The sequence below is a fragment of the Amblyraja radiata genome, chromosome 13 (genome assembly GCF_010909765.2).
Source record: "Amblyraja radiata isolate CabotCenter1 chromosome 13, sAmbRad1.1.pri, whole genome shotgun sequence".
Lineage (NCBI taxonomy): Eukaryota > Metazoa > Chordata > Chondrichthyes > Rajiformes > Rajidae > Amblyraja > Amblyraja radiata.
Window position 1 is genome coordinate 51948701 of NC_045968.1, and position 22819 is coordinate 51971519.

The following is a 22819-nucleotide window of genomic DNA, read 5'->3' on the forward strand; positions in this document are numbered from 1 at the left end:
TTACCAGGACATTGAGACACCTGTTCAAGAAGACAGTGAAGCAGGATAGTGGAAACTATAGGCCGGTTAGCCTGACTTCAGTGGTTGGTAAGATTTTAGTCCATTATAAAAGATGGGTTTTTTGTGCACTTGAAAGCTCATGATAAAACAGGCTGAGGTCAGCATGCGTTTGTGATGAACCTATTGGAATTCTTTAAGGAAGTAAATAGCAAGATAGACAAAGGAGAGTCAGTGGATCTGGTTTACCTGGATTTGCAGAAGGTCTTTGATAAAGTGCCCCATTTGAGGCTGCTAAAGATGAGAGCCCATGGTATCAAAGGGAAGATACTAGCATAGATAGCAGGTTGGCTGGGTGGCAGAAAGCAAAGAGTGGCTATAAAGGGGGCTTTTTCTAGCTGGCTGCCAGTGACCAGTGATGTTCCTCAAGAGTCACTACTCTTCACGTTGTATATTAATTATTTGGATGAGGGAATTGAAGGCTTTGTGACCAGGTTTACAGATGATACACAGGTATGTGGAGAGGCAGGTAGTGTAGGGAAAGCAGGGACTCTGCAGAAGGACCTGGACAGGTTGGGAGAGTGGGCAGAGAAGGGACAGATGGAATACAGCTGGGGAAATTGTGGAGTCGTGCATTTTGGTAGAAAGGAATAAAGGCGTAGACTATTTTCTAAATGAGGGGCGAGCTCAGAAATCAGAGGTGCAAAGGGACTTGAGAATGCTGGTGTAGGATTCCCAAAATGTTAATTTGCAAGTCGAATCACTAGTAAGGAAAGAATGCAATGCTAGCATTTATTTCAAGAGGCCTAGAATATAAAAACATGGGAGATCAAAAGCTTCCAAATGATTTCAGTGAGGTTTGGTACTGCAATTTCAAAATTAATGCATGATTAATGCATGTGATTCTTGTATTATTCTAGAAGATGAAAATAAATGGTAGAGATTGAATAGGAAAGTACTTTTGAAAATTCCATTCATTTCCAAGAACTTGGAAGGTCACTGATTATAATAAGGGAGGGTGCAAAGCAGGTGAGGTCAAACAATCTTAATAGGTAAAAAAGAAAGGCGCTAGTGCACAAGGACATGCACAATCACGCACACATGCACGCATACACATACACATACTTTATTTGTTAGCAGTTTGAAAGTAATAAAGATAACTTACCGACACATAATTTATAGGGCTCGCCTTCATACCCAGCCTTGCACGCACATGAGTAACTTCCAACTGTGTTATTACACTCTGCATTTCCTGGACATGTTGAAGAATTGCTGCATTCATCAATATCTGAAAGAGGAGTAAATCAATTTCAATTTTACTGAAGCTAAATTCCTTCCATATCTTACAATAGCATCAACCGTCTATAGGAAAAGCATACTACACTTTGAATGTATGATATACAAACAAAATACATTTTTATTTTCATGTCTGAAGAGTATCATATTTCACTGGCCTATTTCATAGCCATCTTATTTTTTGCTACTGGCCACTTTAATCCACCTACATGTTTAGCCAATGTATATGTCTCTGAAGCTTGTGGGCTAACAAAGAAATCTGCTGTCATTGGTATGTCATATAAACACTATCAGAGAAAAGCTATGGTCGTGTTCATTGCATTCTCACGTAGGATTTATAAGATCTTTTAGATTTAATTTCAATATTAAACAAAATATAACATTTATTTCAAACTTTCCTATTGTGCAAGTTGATGACACATTACAAAAGTAGCATTATGGTGGAGATGTTATCATATGGTGAGCATTCAAATTCATATAATGAAATAATTTCAAGTCTCAACAATTACTGTTCAGTCATGCAGTTAAACTAGAGAAGCTGGTGTTATTTTATTGGTGCACAGAAGGTCAGGAGAAGGCGAACAAGATGAGAAGTATTTTGGGGTAAATGGAGGGGCCACATTCTCATTTGTAGTCAGTTCAAGAACCTAGACACAGATTTGTTTTTTATCAGCAAACAGTGAAAGAGGGGGGGGGGGGGGGGTTAATGGGAAACTGATTTTACTGTGGACAATAGTTATAATCTAATTTGTGCCTTCAAAAGGAAATTGGATAATCACGAGAGAGAACAATTGTCAGGCAATGGGATAAGGTAAGGGAAAGTGATTACCAGGCATGCTGCATTATGAGCTGGTAATAGCTTGATGTGCCATAGCAATTCAACAGTCCTATGATCCATTAAGTGTATATAGAACTGATCTTGTACAGTGCAGTAACATTGTGACCGATGTGCTCTCTGTAGCATGCTTTCACCCTTGTGCCTAGACAAGCTCAGGTAACTTGGTGGTTGATCACGTGTGATGCAAGACATGGCAAGAGCATGTTCTGGTTAAATTGTGGCGCTTCCTTTGGCAGTGACTCATAATTGGCACACAGCAAGGAAAGGAAAATTGTCCACAATTAAAGGATAACTGTTCAGGAGATTTTTTTAAATTAAAACATGACTAACTTTTCCTATCATTTGTTTACCAACCAGTTAGGTCTCTGAGCCAAAGCAAAAACTTGGGCAGCCACTGGATGGTGCTGTGATCTGTTTCTCTCTGTTCTAACGTTGGTTTAGCTCATTTGATATAATATTTTGAGTATACATTGAACACATGTGGGAGCAAAAAAGCAGCATTTGTACAGGTTGTATTTTGTCAAGCAATGAGATGGTAATTCCTCCAGTCTGTGGTGTAATGCGACAAATAATTCTACTTTCACAATAATAACATTGTTTTGGAAAGGACAGAAAATTACAGTAAAATTAGTTGAAATTACTGTTGAATTCATATTGATGTAAAATGTTAATTTGCAAGTCGAATCACTAGTAAGGAAAGAATGCAATGCTAGCATTTATTTCAAGAGGCCTAGAATATAAAAACATGGGAGATCAAAAGCTTCCAAATGATTTCAGTGAGGTTTGGTACTGCAATTTCAAAATTAATGCATGATTAATGCATGTGATTCTTGTATTATTCTAGAAGATGAAAATAAATGGTAGAGATTGAATAGGAAAGTACTTTTGAAAATTCCATTCATTTCCAAGAACTTGGAAGGTCACTGATTATAATAAGGGAGGGTGCAAAGCAGGTGAGGTTCAAACAATCTTAATAGGTAAAAAAGAAAGGCGCTAGTGCACAAGGACATGCACAATCACGCACACATGCACGCATACACATACACATACTTTATTTGTTAGCAGTTTGAAAGTAATAAAGATAACTTACCAACACATAATTTATAGGGCTCGCCTTCATACCCAGCCTTGCACGCACATGAGTAACTTCCAACTGTGTTATTACACTCTGCATTTCCTGGACATGTTGAAGAATTGCTGCATTCATCAATATCTGAAAGAGGAGTAAATCAATTTCAATTTTACTGAAGCTAAATTCCTTCCATATCTTACAATAGCATCAACCGTCTATAGGAAAAGCATACTACACTTTGAATGTATGATATACAAACAAAATACATTTTTATTTTCATGTCTGAAGAGTATCATATTTCACTGGCCTATTTCATAGCCATCTTATTTTTTGCTACTGGCCACTTTAATCCACCTACATGTTTAGCCAATGTATATGTCTCTGAAGCTTGTGGGCTAACAAAGAAATCTGCTGTCATTGGTATGTCATATAAACACTATCAGAGAAAAGCTATGGTCGTGTTCATTGCATTCTCACGTAGGATTTATAAGATCTTTTAGATTTAATTTCAATATTAAACAAAATATAACATTTATTTCAAACTTTCCTATTGTGCAAGTTGATGACACATTACAAAAGTAGCATTATGGTGGAGATGTTATCATTTGATGAGCATTCAAATTCATATAATGAAATAATTTCAAGTCTCAACAATTACTGTTCAGTCATGCAGTTAAACTAGAGAAGCTGGTGTTATTTTATTGGTGCACAGAAGGTCAGGAGAAGGCGAACAAGATGAGAAGTATTTTGGGGTAAATGGAGGGGCCACATTCTCATTTGTAGTCAGTTCAAGAACCTAGACACAGATTTGTTTTTTTATCAGCAAACAGTGTAAGAGGGGGGGGGGGGGGGTTAATGGGAAACTGATTTTACTGTGGACAATAGTTATAATCTAATTTGTGCCTTCAAAAGGAAATTGGATAATCACGAGAGAGAACAATTGTCAGGCAATGGGATAAGGTAAGGGAAAGTGATTACCAGGCATGCTGCATTATGAGCTGGTAATAGCTTGATGTGCCATAGCAATTCAACAGTCCTATGATCGATTAAGTGTATATAGAACTGATATTGTACAGTGCAGTAACATTGTGACCGATGTGCTCTCTGTAGCTTGCTTTCACCCTTGTGCCTAGACAAGCTCAGGTAACTTGGTGGTTGATCATGTGTGATGCAAGATATGGCAAGAGCATGTTCTGGTTAAATTGTGGCACTTCCTTTGGCAGTGACTCATAATTGGCACACAGCAAGGAAAGGAAAATTGTCCACAATTAAAGGATAACTGTTCAGGAGATTTTTCTAAATTAAAACATGACTAACTTTTCCTAACATTTGTTTACCAACCAGTTAGGTCTCTGAGCCAAAGCAAAAACTTGGGCAGCCACTGGATGGTGCTGTGATCTGTTTCTCTCTGTTCTAACGTTGGTTTAGCTCATTTGATATAATATTTTGAGTATGCATTGAACACATGTGGGAGCAAAAAAGCAGCATTTGTACAGGTTGTATTTTGTCAAGCAATGAGACGGTAATTCCTCCAGTCTGTGGTGTAATGCGACAAATAATTCTACTTTCACAATAATAACATTGTTTTGGAAAGGACAGAAAATTACAGTAAAATTAGTTGAAATTACCGTTGAATTCATATTGATGTAAAAGTGGCAAGACATTTTCCCACACCGCCCCTGTGGATCTGTTTCCATTAGCAATATTGTTAAGTTTGTATAATAATTATTGCTTCCTTACCAGTACACAAGGAGTCGTTCATTATATTTACTGTGTAGCCCTCGTAACAGCTGCAGTTGTAGGTTCCAATAACGTTGGTGCACATCTGTTCGCAAGAGGATATATTTTCTAGGCACTCATCTAAATCTACAATGCCAAATCAATACACACCAAATTAGCACAAGATACTTTGTACCCAACAAAATGTGTAGTGTTTTACATTGTGGCTTCTGCTTCAGTGATGGAGCACTTCAAAATAGCCCATTTCAGCAATTTCATTGGATGAATTATATAAAACACGGTTTTTTATTGGGTAATATTTCATAAAACTAAAATAATTGGGTTAATTCCTTAATGTGCAAGTAAAATATCTGTGTTAATGTCCTGGTAACTGAAGAATAAGTTCTCTGATGTACACATCAAATTTCATTTTCAAAACTCTGGTCCTGCATTAAAGCAACCAAAAATAGTGATGAAACAACTATCACAGGTGCCAGCATTTTAATGGGAAACTGATTTTACTGTGGACAATAGTTATAATCTAATTTGTGCCTTCAAAAGGAAATTGGATAATCACGAGAGAGAACAATTGTCAGGCAATGGGATAAGGTAAGGGAAAGTGATTACCAGGCATGCTGCATTATGAGCTGGTAATAGCTTGATGTGCCATAGCAATTCAACAGTCCTATGATCCATTAAGTGTATATAGAACTGATATTGTACAGTGCAGTAACATTGTGACCGATGTGCTCTCTGTAGCATGCTTTCACCCTTGTGCCTAGACAAGCTCAGGTAACTTGGTGGTTGATCATGTGTGATGCAAGACATGGCAAGAGCATGTTCTGGTTAAATTGTGGCACTTCCTTTGGCAGTGACTCATAATTGGCACACAGCAAGGAAAGGAAAATTGTCCACAATTAAAGGATAACTGTTCAGGAGATTTTTTTAAATTAAAACATGGTTAACTTTTCCTATCATTTGTTTACCAACCAGTTAGGTCTCCGAGCCAAAGCAAAAACTTGGGCAGCCACTGGATGGTGCTGTGATCTGTTTCTCTCTGTTCTAACGTTGGTTTAGCTCATTTGATATAATATTTTGAGTATACATTGAACACATGTGGGAGCAAAAAAGCAGCATTTGTACAGGTTGTATTTTGTCAAGCAATGAGACGGTAATTCCTCCAGTCTGTGGTGTAATGCGACAAATAATTCTACTTTCACAATAATAACATTGTTTTGGAAAGGACAGAAAATTACAGTAAAATTAGTTGAAATTACTGTTGAATTCATATTGATGTAAAAGTGGCAAGACATTTTCCCACACCGCCCCTGTGGATCTGTTTCCATTAGCAATATTGTTTAGTTTGTATAATAATTATTGCTTCCTTACCAGTACACAAGGAGTCGTTCATTATATTTACTGTGTAGCCCTCGTAACAGCTGCAGTTGTAGGTTCCAATAACGTTGGTGCACATCTGTTCGCAAGAGGATATATTTTCTAGGCACTCGTCTAAATCTACAATGCCAAATCAATACACACCAAATTAGCTCAAGATACTTTGTACCCAACAAAATGTGTAGTGTTTTACATTGTGGCTTCTGCTTCAGTGATGGAGCACTTCAAAATAGCCCATTTCAGCAATTTCATTGGATGAATTATATAAAACACGGTTTTTAATTGGGTAATATTTCATATAAAACTAAAATAATTGGGTTAATTCTTTAATGTGCAAGTAAAATATCTGTGTTAATGTCCTGGTAACTGAAGAATAAGTTCTCTGATGTACACATCAAATTTCATTTTCAAAACTCTGGTCCTGCATTAAAGCAACCAAAAATAGTGATGAAACAACTATTACAGGTGCCAGCATTTTAATGTTAAGGTTCCAGACTCAGGAACAGATCCATCCCCTCTGTTATCAGGCTTCTGAGTGGTAATACCATAAACTAAGGTAATAGCATAAACTGATTCACCTCCACCCCACTGCGGACATTGGACTTTGTCTATGGAACTGGCGCACTACAATGCTGAGAATTGTATTTGCACTCAGTACCTTCCCCTTTGTTCGACCTATTGTACCTGATTTAGTTTAGTTTAATTTATTGTCACGTGTATCGAGGTACAGTGAAAAGCTTTTTTTGCTGCTAACCAGCCAGCAGAAAGATAATACATGATTCCAATCAATCCATTTACTGTGTATAGATACATGATAAGGGAATAAGATTTAGTGCAAGGTAAAGCCAGCAAAGTCCAGTCAAGGATAGTCTGAGGGACATCAGAGGCAGATAGTAGTTCAGGACTGCTCCCTGGTTGTGGTGGGATTATTCAGTTGCCTGATAACAGCTGGGAAGAAACTGTCCCTGAATCTGGAGGGGTGCGTTCTCACACTTGCCTGATGAGAGCGGGGAAGACGGAGTGGCCAGGGTGCGAATCGTCATTGATTATGCTGCTGGCCTTGCCGAAGTAGCATGTGGTATAAGTGGAGTCAATGGAAGGGAGGTTGATTTGTGTGATGGATATTAATTTATGTTTTAATTACCATTATAGTAAACACATTTTAACAATGCACCTTAGCTCATATAAATCAATAGTGCTAATTACCAAAACATTTTATCCCATCGCCTTTTAAATTATCTGGGCAAGGAGCGCAAGTGTAACCTTCCAGAGGTGCAGGCTGGTCCATGCAGGTGTCATTCAGGAAGCATTGATTATCTTGACAAGCATCAAAGTCTTCCGTGCAGTAATCACCCGTGTAAGCCGGAGTGCAGGAGCAGAAGGGGATCTATGTTATGAAGAAAGGGGCATTAGATAGACAGTTACAGTTGCATTTAGACACAAAATGCTGGAGTGACACAGCGGGATAGGCAGCTGAGTCCCTAGACAGGCAGGCTTCAGAACCTGAAGAAGGGTCTCAACCTGAAATGTCACCCATTCCTTCTGTCCAGAGATGCTGCCTGTTCCGCTGAGTTACTCCAGCATTTTGTGTCTGTCTTCGGTTCGATCTGCAGTTCCTTCCGACACAGTTGCATTTAGAGATGTTTTCAGCTGTTACATTTGCTCCTGGTCCCCTTGCCAGCATTTAGTGTTGTATCCACCGAACAGTACTCCCCACCATAACATGCAACATCATTAAGCACAAAGTGCTGGAATAATAGCAGCAAATTAGGTGCATAGACAATGTTTCAGATTGGAACCCTTTAGATTGTTTTGCTCAAAATCATAAAATTTCATGAATAATTGTGTCATGGTAAATGATCTGTGTTGTTAAAGCTGTATCTAAATGTAGCTTGATATCAAATTCTATTTTATAAACCAAAGCAGAAAATGAAGCTTCAATATATAAACAAATTGATATCTTGTTTTCCAGATAGAAATATTTTGAAATAAATCAGCCAGAATTTATTTTGGGCTGGTGATTAGTCTACTTCCCTCTCACAAGTCCAACCATACAAAGGTTTGTTTCAGAGGTAAACCATCTCTTACATCTGACGTACCTTAAAGACGGAATTGTTTCTTAACAAACTGAAGCTTGATCTGGAATAATCACAGGTAGAGTTGATGCTGCAGTTGCACAATGTAAGCTTCAGTCCTAATTCGGCTACAGCCATGGAGTCGTTGGCCAGTATTATGGCAAAGACTGGATCGGAGATTGTTGGGTGCCAAGAAAAATTCCCATTTTCTATAGGCATAAAAGATAATTCAAACATGTATTTTTGTACACAATAATATTGAGTGTTAATAACTGCAGTATTTTTTAAAGGCAATTTTAGCTGCTATCTATTGGAGTCTTGCCAATAATGGACAGTGCTGGTATTATTAACTATTCTAACTGCGAGATAAGACTTAGATAGGGTGGGATCGCAACTAATTGCACAAATAAGTAATTTATGGGATCACATAATACAATGTTTCTGTAACTGAAGTACAATTTTGGTTAAAACAAAAGAGAAAACAGTTGATTGTTGGCACAAAGGTCTGGGAAATGCTGGACTCTTGCAAAAGAAAAGTGCTGGAGGAACTCAGGAGGTCAAGCAGCATCTGTGAAGGAAATGAACCTTTCTGCAGACTGACTAGAGTAGGGGGGTGGGGAGAAATCTGAAAAAGGCAGGACCAAGCTGACAGTGATAGGTGGATGCAGCTGAGGAAGGGCAGTTGATTGGCAAATAGGTGGAGTAATTGACAAAAAACAGAGGTGAAATGGAGACAAAAGGATGTCAGGTCAAGAGAGAAGAGGAGGGATGTGTGTGGAGGGTGATACAGGAAGGGGAGGCTAATGGTCAAATCTTGCTTTATCTATTGAAAACATAAGACGTCTCTTAACAACAGTCCTCCACTTTTTAAAAGACAGATTAATGCCTTTTAGAATTAGGCTCAGACTCAACAGAGATGGAGAATGAAAAAGTTATCCATGGAAAGAATATTTTTCTGACCTCCTGGCTAGGCAGTCCTTGGGTTATTTGAACAGGTTTATATTTAGATCTGCTCTCTGCTTAAACCTAAATGTGACAACGCCGCATTTAAATCAAAGTATGAACTCGCGATACAAATTAAGAGATTGGAAAAATGGTGAGAAGTATAAATGTACCAATTAACACTCTGGTGGTTCAGCTTTACCTGTTATTGTGATATCTGGAGAATCTGTCAACACTGAAAATGTCACTGCATCATTATTGGCATCAGTTGCAGCAAAGAGAATGAACACTTGTTCATTGAGACGAGTTCGAATACTTGACACTCCAGTGATGTTGGGCGGGAAATTTTCTGTGAATGTTATATTAGGTTTATATTATAGTCACTTTCAATTTAAACTCATATTTGGTTTACAAGCAAATCTAAAGTATTATATACAAAATAGACATGAAGTATTCTAGTTTGAAATTACGCATGCAAAGATGTTAAGATAGGAATTAAAGTACTCACTAAGTTTAGAGTGCTGTGGGCAAAAGATAAAATCGTAAAATACAAGCGGCACGGTGGCGCTGCAGTAGAGTTGCTGCCTTACAGCGCCAGAGATCCTGGTTCGATCCTGACTATGGGTGCTGCCTGTATGGAGTTTTTATGTTATCCAGTGACCTGCGAGGGTTTACTCCAGGAATTCCAGTTTCCTCCCACATTCCAAAGATGTACAGGTTTGTAGGTTAATTGGCTTGGTGTAAATTGTAAATTGTCCCTAGTGTTTAGGATAGTGTTAGTGTGTAGGGATCGCTGGTCGGCGCGGCCTCGGTGGGCTGAAGGGCCCGTTTTCACGCTGTATCTCCAAAATAAACTAAACAGGCCAGTATTTTAATATGATTTGCTGATACCACACACATTAACTAAAGTTAAAGCAGATACTGAATGTAGAATTGCCCCACCTCTATCCAAGAACAAAAAGAGACAATGCAGGGAATACTCGACTGGTCAGGCAGCATCCTTGTGGAGAAAAACAGCCAATGCTACTAACCAAATAGATATGCAGCATTTGTAGTGTTTTGCTTCAATTTTACGCTATTCAAGTGCTTGCAGTCACCTTTGCATTTAATAATTCCTCCTCACTAATCTTCAATACAATATTGTCAATGACTACAGTAACATTCTTCATCAAACAGGTGTGCATACATACTCATTGTGCTGTTCTGTGCTGCAAATGAGTTGATGTTTTGTAAAGTTGCTGCGCCAAAAGACAAATCATCTGTACTTAAAACATCAAAAATGCAATTATCGTTTCCTTGGCACGTCTCATTAGCCTTGTTAATTTTCGCTTTATCTGTGATTTGCAGAAGCTGATCATAAAACTTGGGCACAAAACTGTTGTTGTTATAAGTGTACCAAGTTTCTCCTTTGGCTGTGTTGTATGTGAAAACACTAGTGTTTTCAGTCGTTTTCCCTGAGAGAAAAGATGCAGAGAAAAATAAAGGTAATAAATAATGTTTTGCCATTGTTCAATAATTTTTCAATAAGAATACAGTTGAACAGAGGGATCTGGGAATAACCGTGCATAGTTCCTTGAAGGTGGAATCTCATATAGATAGGGTGGTAAAGAAAGCTTTTGGTATGCTAGCCTTTATAAATCAGAGCATTGAGTATAGAAGCTGGGATGTAATGGTAAAATTGTACAAGGCATTGGTGAGACCAAATCTGGAGTATGGTGTACAATTTTCGTCGCCCAATTATAGGAAGGATGTCAACAAAATAGAGAGAGTACAGAGGAGATTTACTAGAATGTTGCCTGGGTTTCAACAACTAAGTTACAGAGAAAGGTTGAATAAGTTAGGTCTTTATTCTCTGGAGCGCAGAAGGTTAAGGGGGGACTTGATAGAGGTCTTTAAAATGATGAGAGGGATAGACAGAGTTGATGTGGACAAGCTTTTCCCTTTGAGAATAGGAAAGATTCAAACAAGAGGACATGACTTCAGAATTAAGGGACAGAAGTTTAGGGGTAACATGAGGGGGAACTTCTTTACTCAGAGAGTGGTAGCGGTGTGGAATGAGCTTCCAGTGGAAGTGGTGGAGGCAGGTTCGTTGGTATCATTTAAAAATAAATTGGATAGGCATATGGATGAGAAGGGAATGGAGGGTTATGGTATGAGTGCAGGCAGGTGGAACTAAGGGAAAAAAGTTGTTCGGCACGGACTTGTAGGGCCGAGATGGCCTGTTTCCGTGCTGTAATTGTTATATGGTTATATGGTTATATTATAGACATGTAAACGCGATGGACAAAATATGATCAGTGTCCTATTTCAGTTTAGTTTATTGTCACGTGTACCAAGGTACAGTGACAAGCTTTTGTTGCGTGCTAACCAGTCAGCAGAAAGACAACACGTGATTACAATTGAGCCATTTACAGTGCATAAGTACATGATAAGGGAATAAAGTTTAATGCAAGGTCAAGTCAGCAAAGTCTGATCAAGGATAGTTCGCGGGTCATCAAAGAGGTAGATTGTAGATCAGCATGGCTCTCTGGGAGTGGTCGAATGATTCAGTGGCCTGATAACAGCTGGGAAGAAATTTTGGCTATTGTCTATTGTCCCTGAATCTGGAGGTGTGCGTTTTCACACTTCTATACATTTTGCTTGATGAGAGAGGGGAGAAGAGGGAGTGGCCAGGGTGCGACTCGTTCTTGCTTATGCTGCTGGCCTTGCCGAGGCAGCATGAGGTATAAATGGAGTCAATAGAAGGGAGGTTGGTCTGTGTGACGGTCTGGGCTGCTGCAGTGTCTTGTTGCAAGCATGCTTAAATTGTGCCCCAGTTACACAATGGTCCAACACCCAGCAATAATATTGTGAAACGTGTGGAAGTTGTGGCTTACATGTCAGACCAAAATCATGGAATATAACAGTTTCATTGGGCAGATTTGTTCCATCAAACTTGAGACATGCTCCACTGGCAGCTGTGAAATCATCAGTTTTATCATCGTTCCAGATACCTAAGGACAGAAATAAGAAATAGTGTGCTGCAAGGACAACCAGAATTAAAACCTCTCTTTATTATTTTCTCTCATTATTATTTATTGTGGAAATCATGAAAAATAAATTAACTCTATGCTGCAATCTAATTGCGTATTTATGACACTTCATTGTCTAATTGTTGGCTGTGGGAAAGCACCGAGGCTCTGCACAGGCTCTGCCTTCACTGAGTGCTGGACTTCTCTGTTAAACTCACCCAATATTAACCTTAGAATCTAATTATTTGTAAGGTTTGGGGAAAATATTCTATAGCAACTGCAACTTAAACTGTACAATTAGAACCCAGGTGTTTTCCTGAGATCAGTAAAATAAAATGCAGATTTTCCTAGATTTACAGATATTTGATTAATGAATTTTCACTTTAACACCACTAACTCTTTGTATATATGCCTTCAACATATTAGTATATTTTTTAGTTATAATGAATAAGATGCCACTCTCCATCTTTAGGTAGGTGTTCTGCAAAATACAATGTATTTTGGTCAGTATTTTTAATGATCAATTTCCTTAACAATTTGTTTTCCAGATTGGATCCATTTTATAAATCTGAGGGATAGCTGCAAGTGCCTGAAGCTTAGTGTATGCTCTCCAGCAGATTACTGGATTTTCTGACCTGTGACTGCTTTGTTTTAGACTAAATTCTCAAATACCTGCAATGTGTGAGCAGTGCAAATACTGGTGAAATCCATTTTCATCTAGTTAGTGAAGACTGGGATAGTGTGTGTGATGACAAGGCTGAAACACCCACTGTGTTTATCCATTCTCATTTATTTATAAACCATATATTTATTAAGTATCAGACATGCTTATTTTATTATCATTTTATATATCTAGTTATATATTTATATATATAATATGAGACAACAAGAATAGTTAATAACTGGCTATTAAATTGTAATATTATCTTATGGAATATTCGTAAGTGAAGAAGCAATTACTCACCCAAGAGACCTTCTGTTTTACTTTTCAATGAATTATCCAATGAAGTAGTGAAAGACAAAGCTCCCTTTATAGCCGACACTGTGACGGACATTGCATTTTGAAAAGTGGCCACCGTCTCATTCTTGCTTGTCTTATGAATGGCCACTTTACTTATAATGTTAGTATTTTCTGCAAAAATGAATAACCACAAAAATCTACTTTTAATATTTAATCTAATGTTGTATTGGTTTGTTCAGAAAAATATAATAGTCACTGTTTCATAAACAGATAAAGTAGCAAGGCTACAAATGTTGGAGTAACTCAGCGAGACAGGCCGTATCTCTGGATAGAAGGAATGGGTGACGTTTCATCATTGGTAGCTGAAGGGAATGTGACAACGAGGCTTGCAATCAGTAATATTTAATCAGGAGGACAGTAAAACTAGTCGGAGAACTAGGATGGGGGAGGGATGGAGAGGGAGGGAAATTGAGGGTTATCTGAAGTTAGAGAGTTCAATATTCATACCGCTGAGGTATGAATATGAGGTGCTGTTCCTCCAATTTGTGTTGGGCCTCACTCTGACACTGGAGGAGGCCCAGGACAGAAAGGTCAGTGTGGGAATGGGAGGGAGGGGGAGTTAAAGTGTTTAGCAACTGGGTGATCACGTAGGTCCAGGTAGACAGGAAGATTGCTCAGCGTGTGTTTAATTAAAAGAGTACTCAGATTTGTTCCGGAAAGGACATTTAGCATGATGTAAACCCACTGAAACAAGACTATGGGGCAGTGGAAAATAATACAGGGACAATTGAATCTTTTTTTTAATTGCAATGATAATTTAGCTTGAATTGTTACTATTCAATGCCTTCCAGTGCACATCATAATGCTTATAATGTACTTTTATCGCAGATGCTTCTAGTAGACATGATAGTGGTTAAAATTAAATCAATTGTTGTAACCTGTAACATTGACAGTCCTGCCATCAACCGTGAGACTTATTTCATCAGCATTTCTGACATTCCACTGAACCTGCAAGAAATAAAGATCCTAATTTGTACTTATCAATAAAAAGACAAATTTCCTGATCCTTTATTTAGATGCAATAAGATCTCATTTTACAATTATTGTGACATAACCTTATCATTTTTCTAAAGGCCCCATAATTTCTGAACAAATTGATGACCATGAGATATGTAGGTGTATAGAGGGCATCTTAGCCTTGTACACTGCAGAAAGTATCATCCCATAAGCATCCACTGTAGCAGACAAAATGTGTAGGAAGGAACTGCAGATGCTGGTTTACACTGAAGATAGACACAAAATGCTGGACTAACTCAGTAGGACAAGTAGCATCTCTGGAGAGAAGAAATGGTTGACATCACCCATTCTTTCTCTTCAGAGATGCTGCCTGTCCTGTTGAGTTACTCCAGCGTTTTGTGCCTATCCATTATAGCAATTAGTTTGTGCAACTCCAGCAGCAAGTGAGATAGTTCAGATGAATTGAGACTAGTTGGCAAATGCCCACAGCACACAAAGACCTTGAGGGAATCTATTATCAGTAACAGTGAAGACTATTGGTTTCATATTAAAAGAAGTTTCCAAACAAAAATGCTGAGTAACTCAGTATTGCTCTTTTTACCACACACAAATCCTCTGAGGACTTCCATTCAAATGGCCATGTTTGTTTAGCTCAGCAACAACCAGCAGGCTATCAGATACACGAGGCAGGAAGATGTATGCACAAATATCTCATTGCACTAGGAATGGTCAGAGTTGAAGGGTGTCCAGTTTTGGGTGTTCAGAGCAACACAAGGTTTTGAACATTGGTGAGGCTTGAACCATGTCCATACCAGGAAACACATATATGTTTCTTCAATCAATTGGAAGCTGAGTCAACCCGAGAAACAAATGAAATGTGAGCGAGTTACAATGCATTTCATTTTCTTTTTTGTCTGTGTAACCTAACCAACTATGGAATTAACATTATTTTAGTTTTCTTTCCAGCAAGCTATAAATTAATTAGAAATGGGTATCATTAAGTATCATTTGAGATGACTATTGAATTCTACATCATTAGATGTAGAAAATCATGAGAGGAATGGATCGGGTAAATGCACACAGTCTCTTGTCCAGAGTAGGGGAATTGAGAACCAGAGGACATAGGTTTGAGGTGAAAGGGAAAATATATATTAGGAATTTGAAGGACGCCTTTATCACACAAATGGTTGTGGGTGCATGGAACAAGCTGCTAGACGAGTTGAGGCAGGGACTATCATAATGTTTAAGAAACAATTAGACAGGTACATAGATAGGACAGGTTTAGACGCATATGGGCCAGGTGGGACTAATGTAGATGGGACATGTTGGCCGGTGTGGGCAAGTTGGGCAGATGGGCCTGTTTCCACACTGTATCACTCTATGACAGAAGTTTTGGTTTTCAGGAGAGTATTGGCAATCCTTCCTACATATTCACTCAAAACCCCAAAAATAATTTTTCAGGCATTTAAAACCATTGAAACTTATCACTTACAGAGAAATCCATACAAATTGAATTGTCATACTTGCCTGAATTCTAGTGCATGCTAATTCATGAAAAGACAGCTCACCTTAACTCAGATAGCAGTATTATTAATAGTTCAAACAAAGCATTGTGCACCTCTCTGTGAATTACTCATCACTTGCAAAAATCACCTTGGGTCCTGTGGATCCTTGTGCTGCCAAAGCTACAAAGACTGTTGCCTGTGATGTACCATTTTCTCCAGCTCGGATGGTTCGCCCCTGCAGGCTGAACGTCAGTTCATCATTTTCGCCCTTCACGTTTAAAATGATGAATTCACCCAGACCATTAAATGTGTATTGCACACCATCCAGGGTCACCACATGTGGATCTCCAAAGAAGAAACCTGGCAAGTTTAAAAAAAAAATTCCCATCACTAAGTTATCATTTAGAGAACATATTTAAGTGTAAGCCATTTGCGATTCGAAAATGATGCCAAATTGTGAAATTGTGCATAACACTTCGCTATTTTAAGAAATTGAGAAAGCAATAGTAGAATATGGAGCCACTGGTTTAACATTGATTTATGGAAAAGGATTATTCTATTAATAAAGGCAGTGAACATTTGGAACATGTTGAGTGAGGTGTTTAAAAGTAAATCAATATTCAATTGCAAAGATCATGCTTGAGGAATCTGATTGAATCCTTTCTCGAGTGATGGGAATAGTGGATGGTATTCATGTGGAGTTCAAGAGGTATTTGATAAACAAATTAAAGTTCGTGGAATTGAAGGCAGATTACAAATACACAGAGGAAATTAGCTGATTAGTGGAAATGATGAATAAGGTTAATGTGATGAAATGACTTGATAGGATTGTTCCACAATAATTCATGTTGGTTGCAACATTTCACTCTTTGTGAATGACGTGGTTGTGGGATAAAAAGCCACGTACAGCTTTGTCAATGACATGGAACTTGTGGGATTGGAAGTTCCAAGGTTAGATGCATTATATTACAGAAATGTTATTAAATGAAGTAAATGGACGTAACTGTAGCCAAAGGTGTTCATAAATGTCGAGTTATCGTTTGACAGAAGAAAGGATGCGAAAGAATGTTTTGTAATTGATGGAACACCCTAAGAACTGGAGAAGTAAAGCAACTCAAAGGGTTGGCTGTACACGTGCTACTCAACTATGCTGGACTATTATAGAAAATGATCAAGAAGGCTAATGTGGTGTCAGCCTTTATTTCTAGAGGAGCATGTCACTTGAGTAGATGTACAAAATTCCTGCCAGACTTTGCAGAGCAACAAGCTATTCATTGCATTGCATCTCATGATTTTGTCCATCTAATGATACTGGCTTTGGAAAGAGTGTAACAAAGACCAATTAGAATAACATCAGGACTAAAGAGTTAAATTGCAAAGAGAGAGATATGGCAAAGTAGGATTGTATTTCCAGCAATTTATTTTAGTTTAGAGATATAGCACAGAAATAGGCCCTTCAGTCCACCGAGTCCGCATCGGTCAGCGATCCCCGCACAGTAACACTGCCCTACACACACTAGGGACAACTTTACATTTATACCAAGTCAATTAACCTGCAAACCTGTACGTCTTTGGAGTGTGGGAGGAAACCGAAGATCTCGGAGAAAATGCAAGCAGGTCATGGGGAGAACGTAAAACTCCATACAGACAAGCACCAGTAGTCAGGATCGAACCCAGGTGTCTGGCGCTGTAAGGCAGTAGCTCTACCACTACGCCACCATGCCACCCTACTTTAGAAGTCTTTGCTTTAGAAGATTTGTGTAGGTAGCTCAAGAAAGACTATGTTCAGTGGTGTAGGATTATGAGATTATTGAGCAAGGAGGGGGGGGGGGGGGGTAATAGCTCTTTCAGGAACTAATTTACCTGCAAAGGGGCGTTTATGAGCTGGGGGAAAAAAAAGGGCTCAATAATTAGTTAATTTGGCAATTTGAAATTGATATAATGTTGCTATCCAAAACTATAAAAATATTATGGTCGAAATGGTAGGCATATAATATAGGTAAAAAATAACTAATTGAGGGTGGAATAGATTTAGAGGTCTACTTGTCCTTCTCCATTCCTTAACTCCCTAATAATTCTATTCAATTTACTCAGAGTGTAATAAGTCACATAAAATGTTCAAGCTGATATGAATAAAATGCATACGTTTCCATTTGTCTGTAAATAAGACCTAATAAAATTAACACACCTATTTGTGGTGGAATATATCCTGAACAGAAATCCAAAGGTCTCTTTTCTCGATAGAGATTACAGAAGTGATCATCACCAGAATCACGGCAGCAGTCGTGGTATGGGTCAACTTCCATTTCTAAACAGGGATCAAAACAAAAATGCTGATGAAAGGTCCGTGGAAACAACCTACCGCATGCGCCTGGTATAATTGATATAGACTCCAAACCATGATACACTCTTGGAGAGGGAAGCATACCACAGTATGTATAGGGCAGCAGATGCAGGGTGTCCCTAAATGGTTTGAGCTTGGACCATTCCATCATATTTCTGACTTGTACCTTTACATTTGTGATGCAAAGGGTTCATGGAACCATAAACCATGCCGCAGAATTCAAAGCCTCTGGCCTTCTCCAGTTGACACTCTGCTCATCCTAGTAGTCTAGTGGAGTGTGATATCAATAATGATATTGGACTGTAGAAACACTGATGCTACATCTTCTTTCAGAGATACATTGCATGGCACATATGAATGTGAATTAAATTATTGAGTGACGTTTCTTATTGTATGTGAATTGCTTCAATCACTTTGATGATTGGAAGTTATTCAAAAGGCTACGATCTGTCCTGCTTTTTGTTACCAAGATGTACAGGGGCTATTCTTCGCATTTTAAATTGGATGTAATTGGTGTGGCCTTATAAAGTAGGCAACTATAGACTCTGCTGCATCCAGAATGTTGAGCTATTTCTTGAGATCCAATGAAATAAATTGACTTGAATGAATGTAATGCTTTCATTTGATTAATATGTCCTGGTCTCACATGATTCTACCTACAACATGCTGCTTTTGCACATTAGAATGCATGTAGAATAGATCAACAATACATTATGTTTGTGGACATCGTAAAATACTTGGATTATTTCAAAAAGATGTGAAATAATTACTTTAAGTGCTCATTCTTTTTCATACCTTTGTATTGGTCTCGGAGAGGTGGTAAAACATCATTCCAAAAAATGTCCCACTGCTGTCTATAATAGGCATAACTAACCCACCACCATGACCACCGATTGAAGTAAGCCCAAGGTGTTGGAATAACATTTTCTTTTTCTCCGTAGATTAAAGCTCCACTCCATGAGTAATAGCACCTCATTCCGGAACCATCCCAGTTAGGGAATCTGCTCTGCATTGTGATGTATAATGCTGGAAAATTAAATTAAAAAACATATGTTCTTCTTTAAGTAATTAAAGCATGCCACTAAATATCTCAGCTTAAGGAGAACATCATTTCTTATATCTTTGATACTTAATATGCAATTCTTGATCAATCACTGTTTTGATAAACACTGTACTTTTTGAGAAGGCTCCGCTCCTTCAACATCTGTAGATGCTGCAGATGTTCTACAGATGTAGCCAGTTCCATCTTCTTCACTGTCATGTGTTGGGGCAGCAGGGCAAAGGCCACGAACGCCAATAGGATTAAAAAACTCATCAGGAATGCTGGCTCCGTCCTGGGGGCGGAGTTGGATACGTGGGAAGTGGTCTTGGAGGGAAGGATGCTCCTCAAACTGCATCCTAGACAATACAGCTCACCCCCTCCATGAGACACTGGTCCACCTGAGGAGCACCTTCAGCACAGACTGGTTCCACCAAGATGCAGCACAGAACGCCACAGGAGATCCTTTTTCCTGTGGCTATCAAACTGTACAACTCCTCACCCTTCTGTCATGGGGTAGACTGACTCCCCTCTCACCCCCTGTGGGCAGATCACCAACTGTTGGCAGATCAATTTCCTTCCTGGGATAAATAAAGTTATATTGTATCGTATTGTACAACAACTGGGCTTTTGCAGCCCTCTCCTAATCCAAACCTTCTCCCCGCTTGGAAAGAAGACATTTCTCCCCATCTAAATCCTAAGGTAAAATACCCTTTATTTTCAAACGCTGCCCCTGGTCTCAGACTTCTCCCTGTATGCAATCCGTCAATTCCTTATAAGAGAGACACAAGGGAATGCAGATGTTGGTTTACAAAAAATGCACAAACTCGGTGGGTCTGGCAACATCTCTAAAGAACATCGTCAGGATGTCAGACTTTTCATGTCAGGACTCTTCTGAAAAAGGGTCCCGAATCAAAACATCACCAATCCCCTTGAAATGAAGACTGCAGCATCACTGTCTATTTATAGGAGAACACTAATCAATTGGATGAGAGCACAGCAGATGGAATAATAATGTGAGTTCATCGTAGTCTACGTAGTCTAATAAATAGACTACGTAGAATATATTTTAATTCCGAAGAGTAATGTGGAAGTCCTCAGTGATTAGAAAGTGAAATGTTTAATATCATATTATTATTTCTAATAATATAGTAACAAGCTGAGGAAGGCAAGCATTACCTTGAGGTTCCTTTACACCAAATCCGTAATAATAAATGCTGCTGCCCCATGTAAAGGCGTTGTCAAATATAGCTTGCCAGTATGAGCAGGGGCAAGGAGTAGATGGAGCGGTCCACTGTGGCTCTGGGTCATTTAAGTACCAGTCCAAGCATTTTTGTCTTGGATTTACTGTGGACCTGTCATTATTTTCCAGTCGATAAGCCCATAGTCCATTTTTACCTGAAAATAATGTAAAGTTGTGAACATTAAATCATAGATCAAGCAGTCTTCAATAGGCACATATGAACAGGACAAGGCTTGGGATAATTGATAGAGATGGGAGACTATTATCTTTGCTATTGTATCACACAACAAGAAAAGATTTTCCGTTTTTTAAATTCCATTCAGTTGAAATACTGGAGAGTTTTGAATCAACTATTGAATCATGCCCATTAACTACAATTTAAATTGGAATTGTATTTGGAATTGGAATTTTTCAAGACTGTACATTTCAAAGGTGTATTTAGATTTTAATTTCCATTATCATATCATATTGATAACATTTTCTTTCAAGCTAGTGCAGGGATCACTGGGTGTCGTGGACTAGATGGGCCGAAGGGCCTGTTTCCGCTTTGTATCTCTAAACTAAACTAAACAAATAAATTAATTCTATATTTAAAGAAATGTTGGAGGATAACATACCTGTTTGAAACCCAGGGTACTTATCTGGGCTGTAAATTTTCTCAGGGGGTACATTAAACCTGGTGTGAGGGTCATTAAATGACTTAAATGTGCTTGAATCCAGATACGATTGCAGAGAAGCGCTGTAAGTGAAAACAAAATGCATTAGACAGCTGGACATCAATTGAAGTAGAATCTAGAAAAGAAGCCTGAAGAAAGAATAAGGGTAAAGGGAAGTAAAAGTTGCAACAATCACAGATGATAAATATGATCAAGGTTTTTTTTCAGGTGTAGTTAATCATGGCAATATGTTGCAAGTACATTACTTATGGAATCCTGCCTTAAATTATAGATTGTCAATTATAAGTACCTGTAATATCCCATGAGAGCATTATTTCTGTAGTAGGGCTTTGTATAATACTTCCAGTTCATTCCACCTTCTTTAAATTGAATTAAGCAGAATGAAAATATCCCGTCAGTTAATAGAACTGCTTGGTATGTGTTGGTCTATAAGGGAAAATACATAAATGCCACATTTATTTTTCTGTTTATATAAAATTAAAATAAAGTGGGAAAAATTGCACTGATGGAACAGGACTTTGAAGAAAATATCAGTATTTACATTACAAGTTCTGCGGATAAATTTGATACCTGTAGGCATAATACTATGTTCATAAGTCTAGGAACAGAATCAGGCCATCAAGACTATTCCACCATTCAATCATGGCTGATCTATATTTTGCTCTCAACCCCATTCTCCTGCCTTCTCCCCATAACCTCTGATACCTGTGCTAATCAAGAATCCGTTAATTGCTACTTTAAAACTATCCATTGATTTGGCCTCCACACTCGTCTGCGGCAATGAATTGCGCAGATTCACAACCCTCTGACTAAAGAAATTCCACCTCATCTCCTTTCTAAATGTACATCTTTTTATTCTGAGGCTGAGGCCTCTGGTCCTGGATTCTCCCGCTCATGAACATCCTCTCCACATCCATTTTATCCAGACCTTTCACGATTCGGTAAGTTTCAATAAACTACCCCATCATCCTTCTAAACTCCAGCGAGTACAGTGCCTTCGAACGCTCATCATATATTAATCCAATCATTCCTGGGATTATTCTCGTAAACCTGCTCTGGACCCTCTCCAATGCCATATAGATTTTAGTTATTCAAGTGAGTTTATTGTCATGTGTCCCTGTATGGGACAATGAAATTCTTGCTTTGCTTCAGCACACAGAACATAGTAGGCATTTACTACAAAACAGATAAGTGTGTCCATATACCATAATATAAATATATATACACATGAATAAATAAACTGATAAAGTGCAAATAACAGAAAATGGGTTATTAATAATCAGAGTTTTGTCCGAGCCAGGTTTAATAGCCTGATGGCTGTGGGGAAGTAGCTATTCCTGAACCTGGTTGTTGCAGTCTTCAGGCTCCTGTACCTTCTACCTGAAGGTAGCAGGGAGATGAGTGTGTGGCCAGGATGGTGTGGGTCTTTGATGATACTGCCAGCCTTTTTGAGGCAGCGACTGCGATAAATCCCCTCGATGGAAGGAAGGTCAGAGCCGATGATGGACTGGGCAGTGTTTACTACTTTTTGTAGTCTTTTCCTCTCCAGGGCGCTCAAATTGCCGAACCAAGCCACGATGCAACCGGTCAGCATGTTCTCTACTGTGCACCTGTAGAAGTTAGAGAGAGTCTTCCTTGACAAACCGTCAAGGGTGGCACAGTGACACAGTTATTGGAGCTACTCTCTC